The 12359-nt window shown below is 44.9% G+C and overlaps 1 protein-coding gene across 1 annotated transcript in view; it reads right to left on the bottom strand.

Annotated features, from left to right (window-relative positions):
• The window catches only part of ZC3H3 (zinc finger CCCH-type containing 3), a 339858-nt gene that overhangs the window by 119390 nt on the left and 208109 nt on the right, over positions 1-12359 (bottom strand). The window lies entirely within an intron of this gene.

Below are 12359 nucleotides of genomic sequence, written 5' to 3'. Positions count from 1 at the left end.
ATAGGCCCTTACACCGATGAGTTTTTGGCACAAGGTAAACACAGTTGTATGTGTCCAGGTATGTTAACAAAGCATGTTGACCACAATGGGATGCAACATTAAGCCATAAACCATGCTTAAGCCATAAATTAGTCCGTGCATAAGCTGCATGCTAGAGCACACAGCCTGAGTGGTCCCACTTTGCCCCTCCTCCCTTCCTCCAGTGGGGAAACAAACTATAGAGTGGCTGGCTTAGCTTTACACCCAGAGCAGGTCTCATGGTTTGGAAGCCAAGAACAAACCTTGGTTCTGAATCGTGGTTTGTTTGGAGCGAAACAAACCACACATGGCTGGTCCGGATGTAACACAAACCTGCCGCACAGGCATATTTGCTTAACCATGGCTAATAGCTTAATGTTGTGCCTCAGCTGGCCGCAGCGTTTCATTGCTGCTTCCAACTGATGTAGAATTTTACCTGGACTGTTTTAGTTATACTTACTTTACTGTTATACTTACTTTAATCGTGTTTCTTGCTATCTTTATCCTTTTTTTAATTGTTTATTTTTTATGTTTACATGTAAGGTAAAAAAAAAAGATTTCAAGGCAGGATTTGAATTTAATTATAAACAGGAAGGCAAAAGGTGCAAGATTCAATGCCTGACATTTTTGCCCACGTATGTTTCTGTTGTGCAACAAATCATGTCATGGAAATAGAAGCTTGCTCACCAAAGCAGCTTCCCCCTTCCCTTCCTCTTCTTTCTTTTAAAAAATCTAAACAGGATCTGCAAACATAGAATCATAGAATAGTAGAGTTGGAAGGGGCCTATAAGGCCATCAAGTCCAACCCCCAACATCTCTTGGTTAAAATCCCCTTCCAGGCTTCACTGAGAGTAACCACAAAATAGGGATCATCCTTGCTTAGTAAGGTACATTCTTGGTGCAGGTCCATCACCCCATTCTCCTCCCTGGGGTCAGCTGCCACAGAATGTGCGCACAGACACAGACACAAAGGGATGATTTTAGAACCCTTTTCAATTCCCAAAAAAATACTTCTGGAAACAGAAATTTGCTTCTGGACTCTTGGTGCGCATTTCCTGAACCTAATCTCACCCTTCCAACCCTAAAAGCTGCTAGAGGTTCAATCAGCCTAATTTCCCCCTCTCCGATCCCCCCCCTCAACTGATGTCCTCAAGTTCTCTCCCTTCTGGAGAGCAACAAGTGCGCTTAGTCCTCTGGCTGTTCCCTTTCTTTAAACTGTAGGCATCCTTAAACTCATCTCTTTCTCGCTGCAACCTTGTGAGGTAGGTTTGGCTAAGAAAAAGTGTATGTGCTACCCAGTAAGTTTCACAACTGAGCAGGGATTTGAACCCGGGTCCTCCATGGCCAAATCCAATACTCTGTCAGCTGCAGCTACATTCTGTTCCCAGGTTTTCTTCTTTCTGCCATTTGCCTCATTTGCATTTTATTTAACCCCCCCTTTTTTGTGACAGGTGGAAGTAAGAGAGCATCAAGCACACGACCCACATGCAAAGGGAAATATCCTAATATACAGACTTTGCTCCAGAGGGAAATGGGAGGGTGCCTGCAAAGGCCACCTTGGTGCCTCTTCAGTTCCATCACAGCACCAAGAATGTGTTAAGCACAACCAGAGCTCTTTAATAGATTGAGGTCAAGCTCACTTTCCGGACAATGTCAGCCCTTAATTTTGTTCCTGTTGCTTTCAATCTTGTACTCGGGGTTACCTTTCACCATCACCCTCCCCTCTCTGATATGTCTCTGTAGAATTTATTTTCTCAAAGAGGTGGGGGGACCTCACCTACTTCCTCGAGTGCCTGCAACTCATCTGGCTTGCCCAGTGAGGGTCCGCAGTCCTTGGCCCACAGGCAGGCAACACTCCTTAATGTATCAGTTGGTCAAATATATCACACCTTTGGTGAGTGAAAGTGCAGCCATTAGAACATAAGAAGAACCTTTCTGGATCACACCTACCTAGTCCAGCATCCCATTTCCCACCCTGGCCAGCCAGGTGTCCCAATGGGAAGCCCACAATCAGGACCTGAGCACAACAGCCCTCTCCCCTCTTCTGATTCCCAGCAACTGGTATACAGAGGCAGACTGTCTCCGGTAGTGGAGGTAGGCAGTGGGGAAGGGCTGCAGCTCAGGGGCCGAACATCTGCCTTGCATGCAGAAGGTCCCAGGTTCCATCCCTGGCATCTCCGGGTAGGGCTAGAATGCCCCCGTCTGAAGCCATGGAGAGCCACTGCCAGTAAGTGCAGACAATATGGATCAATTGTCAGACTCGGTCTAAGGCAGCCTTGCCCAACCTTTGGATCCCCAGGTGTTGCTGGACTACAGTTCCCATAATTCCTGACCATTGGCCATGCTGGCTGGGGCTGATGGGAGTTGCAGTCCAGCAACACCTGTGGCCCAAAGGTTGGACAAGGCTGGTCTAAGGCTCCCAATGTTCCTGAGCAGAACACAGGCACCGTGGCCGATAGCCATTGACAGCCTTAGTTATTTATTTATCTAAGGCATTTCTAAACCACTTAATCATTAGCATTTCTAAGCTGCGATTCTCCATGAATTTGTCTAATCCTCTTTTACAGCCATCCCACTTGGTGGCCATCATTTCATCGCGTGGCCACAATTTTCGTATTTAACTCTGTGCTGTATGAAGTCCTTTCTTTTGACTGTCCTGAATCTTCCAACATTTAGTTTCACTGGATGTCCACGAGTCCATGAGAGAGGGAGGAAAACCTTTCCCTGCCCACTTTCTCCATGCCATGCACAATTTTATGCACTTCTGTCATGTCGACTCTTACTCGCCTTTTCCCTGAACTAAAAAGCCCCCGGTGGTATAACCTGGCCTTGTAGGAGCCCTCCGATCATTTTGGTTGCCCTTTTCTGAACCTTCTCCAACTCTACATTATCCTTTTTTGAGATGTGGTGACCAAAACGTTGCACAGTACTCCAAGTGTGTCTGCACCACAGATTTGTATAATCGCATTATATCGGCGCTTTAATTTTTGACCTTCCGTTCACCAGGGGGAAGAAGAGAAACCATGCACAGGCCCCCTTGGCAAAGCTCTTACAGAGTTCAGGAAAGGCATTATAAAGCTCTCGGCTCCCATTATTCCAAAGGACCTCCAGATTGACTGATTGATTGATTGATTGATATCCCGCCCTTCCTCCCAGCAGGAGCTCAGGGCGGCTATCAGTATCAGATATCAGTATTTTTAGGCAAAACACATTCTCAATGCAGATGAGCTGCTCCTGCTGGGAGGAAGGGCGGGATATCAATCAAATAATAAATCAAATAAATAAATGATCCAGGCAAAATGGGCCTTTGGCCTTCTGGGTTGAAAAGAGGGCACAAAAATATGGAGAAATGGGTTCAAAATGGGCCTTTGGGTGTGGTTCAAGATCTGGCCCAGGTTAGAGACTGAGAGCATGAGCTATGAGCATTAGGAAGACCAGGGCTCTATTCCCTCCTGAGCCACAGTCTCACCGCCTGTTCCCCCACCCTGACATATGCACAACTGCAACACATGCGTAGTATTTCAGATCCATTCTTGTGCAGTGACTCAAGTGTTAAGAAGTGGAGCAAGGAGCACTGAGTTCCAATTCCCACTTCAGCCATGAAGGTCAGTGGGTGGTTTTCAGTTCAAGTCCTACACAGAGTAGACCCACTAAAATCAACAGGCACGACTAACTTAGGGTCATTAATTTCGATGGGTCTACTCTGAGAAGGACTTAGTTGGATACAACCCTTCATCTCTCAGCCTAATCTGCCTCACAGGGTTATTGTGAGGGTAAAATGTAGCCTTATATAAGCTGCCCTGAGATCCCAGATGAAGGGTAGGGTATATATCTATGCATGTAAAAATATTTTTATTCTATGCTTTCAAAGATCAAAGTCGGCAATAATATCACAATGCACTGAAATATATATAGACTGAAAATCCTTGCCACACCATAAAGACAACATACAGATACAATGTACAACAATGGCTTAAAACCTAATAATATGGGGAAGTAACTGGACCCAGATGTCAGCTTGAGCCCATATGGTCCAGAATTGGTTTTTCAAGCAAGGACTAAAATATACGAAGTATTAAGAAAGTCCCTCTGACCATATGCAAAGTTCTTTCCATTTGCCACAGAGCAACACAGCTGGGAGAAGTGCTTCCAGGCGCACTTTGGGGCCACAGTGCTCATTTCGGGCCTTGTTCTCCCGAGCAGAAGATGAGGTAGTCAATCTGTGTCATGACTGTACTGGTTCAGATTGCTGGGTAGGGGGGCTCACATGGCTGAATGATCCCCCATACAACAAGAACTCCCTCCACCTAGAAATTTAGCTTATCAGGAAGAAGAAACTTCCCACTTTCTCCCTCAAATTTGAGTTTCCTACACACGAGGATTTTTTTTTTTATTATTCAGTCATGTGAGCCCCCACTTGCAGCCTGAAGCTGCACAGTCGAGACACAGAATGATCATCTCCTGTTTGTGAGAACAAAGCCTTACAGATTAAATACTAATTAGATCCGTCTCATCTACGTTTGGGCATTTCCCACCAAAACGACTGTTAAAATCCAAGCCGGCTAGGTCCAAAGTCTCTTTTGCACGTAACAATTTAATCAAATTTTGGAAACTGAACAAGGCAGTGATGCAAGGTGGGCTTTCAAGACTCTGGAGCACAATCTGCTCAGTGGTGAAACAAGTCCAGTTCAGGGCATGTTGTAAATAAAGCCACTTCACTCCCATCCACCAACCGTAAAGCGCCCAGCACAAATATCCAGTACTCTTCATGCTTGTAATAACTAGGTGGGTTGTGGACAAGCTACGGGAAAACTACTGGCTTCCCTCTCACTTACAGAGATGGATGACTTGCTTGATCAGTTCTGGCAGCCTCGTGATTGGCCACTGATATTGCAAAGAGCTTGGAGTTAGATGCAACCCCGGGACCAAATTTCTTAACATGCGCCAGCGACTAAAAAGCAGGTGTTGGCGCTGGCTGATGAAAGTGAATCAGGTTGGCCCCAGCTGCCCATAAGGGGAGCCCCAGCAGGCCAAACAAAGCCAGTTAAATAATTAACAGCCACGTCTGTCATTTCCAGAGAGACATCAAAGGCGGACAAGGTGATGGAATTAAAGGAATACAATCCAGAAGCCTCATGTGCATACAAAAGACCAGGCACCTGCCTGGTTCTGCTTGTTTAACAATCAGAAGCTCCTGACATTCGATTAAGTGGCTTCTGCCTTGACTGGGGAGAGATTTAAAGTGCTACATTCCAGATGCAGAGTTTTAGCACCTGCCTACGTCAGACCTCCTAGGACAGGTGCGGGAGAAGCTATGGCCCTCCAGATATTGCTGAACTACAACTCCCAATCAGCCCCAGCCAAGAATGGCCAATGGCCAGAAATGATGGTAGTCAGCAACATCTGGAGGGCCAAAGGTTCCCCACGTCGGACTAAGAGCGTCTCTGGCTGGTGGCATCAAGCCTCTGCTCTGTCCGTCTCTATCCGCCTCCTTGCCTTCACACCTTTCCCTTCTAGCCTGCTGTTGCTTCCGTCTCTCCTGCCCTCGGAAACGTTGCTGTCTAGCCTGGGACACAGAGATCTACCAGGAGCAGCAAGCGCATGGGACGGTGAGCTAATGTGTATCCCAGGTCTGTCAGGATGCTGCTCTATGCACTTGGAGTTGGAGCCTTTGCATCACGAGCTGTAGTGCTTAAAAGCACATCAAGGTAGCCCAACTATTGGGCGAAAGACTGGCAAGCTTGAGAGTTTCATCCTGGTCTCTAAATTGGAGTCATGACAAAAGGAGACAAAATGTTGACTCAATAAATCCAGATGGAGAGCACCATTGCCAGGCAAATTATAACCAGCCCCAGTTAAATGCCAAGCAGTTAAGCTGTCAAGAGAGTCTTCTATCTCTCTGCTAGTCCCAAACACAGAGTAGAGAGAAAGCACCATTCTACAAGAAACTTTTAAAGTGTCTATGACCCTGCAGATTAGCAAGCAGGTGGAGGTATGTCCTCAGCAAATAAATATTGCCAGCGCATCGGGCATGCACACACAACACACTGTTCTGCACATTTGCGTTGTGGGATCTCAGTACTCATAAGCAGGGTGCTGCCAAGTCAATACTTCACTCCATGACGGGGTGCATAAGGTTATCCAGAGGAAGGTGACTGATCACTCATGTGACTGCCCGCATTTTGCGATAAATAAAAACCTGAGACGCTAAAGGTTTTATTCATCTGATCACTTTTTAAAGGATGGCCCAGGTTTCAAACCACAGCCCTCATCATAAAGGATATCTACAAAAGGAATGTCTTGGAGTAAGCCACAAACTAAGAAGTCCCCAGTTCATATCTCTCATTCTCAACTCCCTGACCTGCTCTACAGACCTGACATATAAGGTCCTTTCAGCACAACATGATCCTATACCTGAGTTGCTTTGAAAGTTCTGAAAGGCTACATCAATGAGAATCCTAACCCCGAGACACCAAGTTTGTACCAAGTTTGGGGATTTCTGGGCTGATACAATACTGTTCTTATTTAGAATAGATACACACAGCTTTCAGTTTGCTATGGGTTTGCTATGTCTATTATATCGCTATCCTGCCTTTTAACCCAGAGAGATCCCCAAGGAAGCTTACAAGAAAATAATAAAATATAATTAGATTGTGGCTGTTACATGAAAGACCACCTTCCCCCATATGACCTTACCTAAGCTATTTCATGGGCTTAAGAGGCCTATACTATGAAAATGGAAATGGACTGCCTTCAAGTCGATTCCGACTTATGACGACCCTATGAAGAGGGTTTTCATGGTAAGCAGTATTCAGAGGGGGTTTATCATTGCCTCCCTCTGAGGCCGAGAGGCAGTGACTGGCCTAAGGTCACCCAGTGAGCTTCATGGCTGTGTAGAGATTCGAACCCTGGTCTCCCAGGTCGTAGTCCTAGGACTGAGCCATTCTTCAAAATTTCCACTTCTCTACATTTTGTTGTAATGACAACAGAAGATTTATGTAACTGTAAAGTTGACAACAAGGACATTGACCCTGTCAAGGATTATCAATACCTTGGCACAGTCATTAACCAAAATGAAGACTAGTGAAGAAATCAGAAGAAGGCTAGGACTGGGGAGGGCAGCTGTGAGAGAACTAGAAAAGGTGTTCAAATGCAAATATGTATCACTGAACACTAAAGTCAGGATCATTCAGACCATGGTATTCCCGATCTCTATGTATGGATGTGAAAGTTGGAAAGTGAAAAAAGCAGGTAAGAGAAAAATCAACTCATTTGAAATGTGGTGCTGGAGGAGAGCTTTGCCCATACCATGGACTGTGAAAAAGACAAATAATTGAGTGTTAGAACAAATTAAACAAGAACTGTCACTAGAAGCTAAAATGATGAAACTGAGGTTATCATACTTTGGACACATCATGAGAAGACATGATTCCCTAGAAAAGAGAATAATGCTGGGGAAAACAGAAGGGAGTAGAAAAAGAGGAAGGCCAAACAAGATATGGATTGATTCCATAAAGGAAGCCACAGACCTGAACTTACAAGATCTGAACAGGGTGGTTCATGACAGATGCTCTTGGACGTCGCTGATTCAAAGGGTCGCCATAAGTCGAAATCAACTTCAAGACAATAACAACAATTACTGTTGTTTTAATTCATTTGTTTTCATGATTTCTGCTGTTTTACTAGTTGCACACCATTTTTAATATGTATGTGTAGTAAAGCAGTTTGCAAATGAAATAAAGTTATTATCTGAAAGTCTTATAAATTCCTGGCAAGCAGATCTGGCGAGGCAAGCTCAGGCCCATCACCACACACTTTGCAAGCAGAAGCAGCCCAGGTTAGACCTGCAACACCTCCAGTTAAATCATACAATTCTGTTTTTTAAACAACAACAACAACAAGAAGAGATCAAGTACGTATGATGCTGCCTCATACTGAGTCAGACTATTGGTCCATCCAGCTCAGTACTGTCTACACTGGTTGGCAGCAGCTCTCGAGAGTTTCAGGCAGGGGCTTCTCTCCTCACCCTACTGGAGACTGAACCTGGGGCCCTTTGCATGCAAAGCAGATGCTCTAGCACTGAGCTACAGCCCTTTTCCCCAAAGTTGCAGGGCTGGGGAATATTCCCCCCCCCATCTGACAGTTGCTTCTAGTCAGAGCAGGCAGCACCCGACTAAATTAGGTTAGGATTTTTATATTGTTGAGATTTTAATGTTTTAATGTATTAAAACCAGCCAGATGGGCAATCAATCAATCAATGGGACCATCGGGTTTGACTCGGCATCAGGCATCAGTTTCATGAGTCCATACAGCCTCAGGGCTATCAAAACTGGGCCTGGAAAGATTGCATAGATTTATACTGAACACAGAGAATACCTGCAAGATGGGGAAAGGAAGAAGGCAACTCAGCTCCTTTGAAAGGGAGATGTATTTTAAGGCTGCTGCGTCATCACACCTTAATTGGAGATGGTCATGCCCCCTCCCTCACCTCTCTATTTCTCCCCCCCCCCCGCCACCCAGCTTGCTTGCTAGGAGGAAGCGAGCCAGGTATGATAAACAAGACATAGAAGCTGGTGCACGCCTGCGGCCTGATGATTACGGCGTAATCAGATTTGGAATGCTTCTGCACCTAACTTCACAGCCACACAGATTGAGGCGAAGGGAAATCTTTGGGATCAATTGCAGTCCAAATTAACTATACTAATTCCCTCATTGCCCCCACCCCGGAAAAAGCAAGCCAAATGAAAACATTTTTTTGAAAATAAAAAAACCACCACCACCACCAAGCAAATTAAATATTTAATGGGGACACAAACAGCCAGAGAGGCTGCTAAAGAAGACCATAAAGAAGAGGATAGCAAGAGGCCTCAATGGACACAAAAACCCAGCCAGCAGAAGAACTGAGCTTTTGGGGAGGGGGGGTGCAGGACAAGGGAGAGGTGGCCTTCTGGAAGTTTTAGAAACCTTGGGCAGAAATTGAGAGCAAAAGTAGAATCCTAACACAGAGCGAAGAGTTCTTCAGTCCCCCCTCGCTGCCCTCCTCTCCTCTCCCCGCTCCTCCCCCCCCCTCACCACCATGGCAGGTAAAAGGCATGACAGAGGAAACTGAGAGTGGAAAATTAGGGGCAAGGCAGGGAGGGAAGCTGAATGGAGAAATTGAGTTTAAACCGTAGGTTAACTCACTGGGTGCTGCAGATTGGAGGGGGAATATTAAGTGTGCAGATCATAGTGAAATGAGAGATGCAGGAGTTGAGGGTTGGCTGGGGAGAGAGGGTGTGAAGCAGTGATGTGGTGGCAAATTCAGAAGCGCATGACAGTCATGCACCCTCCCCCTTTTTTTATTTTGCTGCTGAGTTGAGAATGAGATCTTTGTTAATGTCTTCCCCCACAACAACAAATGTCCCTACGAGCCAATCAGCATGAAAAGGCAGAGTGTTAGCTACTGAAAGGAGTCTTCTCAGTGGCTGCTCACCTCCTTTCACTCTTGATTGGCTCCAATCAGCAGGAAAGGACAAGGAAGCGAGTTAGAAAACTATTCTCAATGGCTACCATACTCCCCTTTCATGCTGATTGCTTCATAGGACACTGGGGACATAGGGACCCTGCTCCCAAAAAAGTAAAGGTTCTAAGACCCCCTGAGACCCTGGACAACTGCACACCTGATGTGACGTTGACGAAGTATCCTTTCCAGGTAATCTGTCTCCCAAGAGCATTAAGAAGAAATTTGAGTTGGGATGCTTTTAGGAAAAAATGAAAACAGCCAACACTCATGTCTAGGTTGAAGGGGGGAAATCTGCACATCCCACAATATTCAATGGCCTCTTTCCTCTTGTTGCTTCTGTACAGAAGTGCACAACTAATACTGGGGGAAAGAACTTCTGTTTTGAAGTTGTATTTTCTATAAAAGAAATATCCTTAACTCTTCCAAGGGACACTGTAACTTATTAACTTGCAAGTAGTCCCAACCAATCGCGTCCTGTTCAAAGGCCCACAGGTCTCCTCTAACATTTACTGTACATTTCACTGTTTGCAGAAAGTCTGATGGCTCCCAAGTGCCCCTTATTTAAGGAAACTGCATGAACTATGACAATACATGTATGGTGGGTACTCATTTACTGCATACAGTCCAAGGAGCAGCGGTCTCTCATTCCCTCTGCGAGAGCCGAGGCCTGCAGTTGCACTTGTCAATGAGGCTGTGAAAAATGTGGTAGCTGTCACAGGCATGTCTCATGGTGATCACATGTAGACACTCTAAATAAGAATATTTTATGGCAGCACATGTCTTTTGTCTTTGATCAACTCTTCAAAAAGATAGCCAAGAGCTTCAACATTTTAAACAAAGACAAACCACTGGCCTTTTTGGCCAACCAAGCAGCTGGATATTGGCATCTTTGAAGCGGAGAGGTAATGGGGAGCCCAGCAATGCACCACCACTGTGGATTTTCCTTTCCTTCAATTGCAATAAATGATAATTCCAAAAGCTCAACATTCAGTCCATGAAAACTCTGGTGGATTCAGGGAAACACTAAACGCAGCTATGACTTGAAAACAAATTTATCAGAGGCGCTGAAAGTTGTCAGGAGAGGACAGAGTGCCACCCTCTTCCCCACAGGGGATGTCTCAATTGCACTGGGAGTGCCAACTCACTACCCTTCCTATTTCTGACTGTGCCTGGGTCACTTTCTTTTTGAAAATGTTTTGCTTCCTCTAGGGATCTTATAGCATTTACTAGAAATCCTGCATATTTGTTTCATTTGACTTGAGGATTCATTTGGGATCTAGGTCTCAGCCTAGCCCAGAGGCTCAGGACACATGGCACAATGTTATATAAGGTCAATTTATAGTGTCATTCAGAAGTTGCACTCCGAAGGGGACCTTGCTGTCTGATGCTGATTCAGACATCTACTGAAATATGTACCTTGTTTGTACAAAAGAATGCTTGGGGTGGTGAGTTGGGATTACACTGATTTTTAATATAGGCTTGATTACTTATATGGAAGAGATCAAGCTGTTTATACTTGACCTGAGCCATGGCCAACAAATTTCTGCCAGGCATGAAATTATGCATGACGTGGAGAAAGTGGATTGAGAAAAGGTTTGCTCTCCCTCTCTCATAACACTAGAACTTGTGGGCATCCAATGAAGCTGAATGCTGGAAGATTCAGGTCAGACAAAAGAAAGTACTTTTTCACGCAGCACATAGAATCACAGAGTAGCAGAATTGGAAGGGGTCTATAAGGCCATCAAGTCCAACCCCCTGCTCAATGCAGGAATCCAAATCAAAGCATAGTAAAAGTATGGAATTTGCTCCTATAAGAGGCAGTGTTGGCTACCAACTTGAATGGTTTTAAAATAGGATTAGACAAATTCACAGAGGATAAAGCTATGTTCCTCCTCCAATGCTGGAAGCAGTCTGCTTCTGAATATCAGGTGCTAGAAACCGCAGGAGGGGAGAGTGCTTTGCACTCAGGTGCTGCTTGGGGTCTTCCCATAATGGGCATCCGGCTGGCCACTGTTAGAACAGGATGCTGGACTAGATGGGTCACTGGCCTGTCCCAGCAGCCAGGCTCTTCTCATGTTCTTACGCTATGTTCTTATGCCCGGATAAAGCTGTTTTTAAAACATGCACAGACTAGAGCTCTGGAGAACTCCTAAGGGGGAAAAGTGCCTTAAAGGGGAGGCTGTTACCAAGACCACCTGTGAGCTACTGATGCTTAAACCTAGGAACTGGCAGCACAACTTTACACATCAAGGAAATGCCACAGAGGTCTTAACAATAACTACCTGCCTGGTTATTGAATTTATAGCCCACCCCACCTCAGTGGTATGGGGTAGAGTACAAAATACCTGGATTTTTATAGATGGATTTTTTTAAAGAGCGTGATGTATTCCACACAGTGCTACGGAAAGGATGGGACAAAGACAGAGAAATGCTATGGCCCAGCTCTGTTCATTTTATTGTTATTTAGTTGAGGACAAAAAATGGTCAGTTAACACACCAACTACATCTCTTCTGTGCCATTAGCTATTAACATCTGAAAACACAAAGCTTTTTTCATGTCTTATCCATATACCTGCAGCTGTCCAAACGGGATATTTTTAAAGTACTAAACTAGGGTATATATCCTTCTGAACTTACAAGATCTGAACAGGGTGGCTCATGACAGATGCTATTGGAGGTCACTGATTCATAGGATCGCCATAAGTCGTAATCGACTTGCAGGCACATAACAACAACAAAACATATACTACATTTATTCCAGTAAGATTCCTAATAAATAGATGCTAAAAACAAAGTAGATCTTATTCTTAATTTTGCACATTTCTAACTGAGATATTTC

The sequence above is a fragment of the Rhineura floridana genome, chromosome 1 (assembly GCF_030035675.1).
Source record: "Rhineura floridana isolate rRhiFlo1 chromosome 1, rRhiFlo1.hap2, whole genome shotgun sequence".
NCBI classification, from domain to species: Eukaryota; Metazoa; Chordata; class Lepidosauria; order Squamata; family Rhineuridae; genus Rhineura; species Rhineura floridana.
This window is presented reverse-complemented; position numbering and strand designations above follow the sequence as displayed.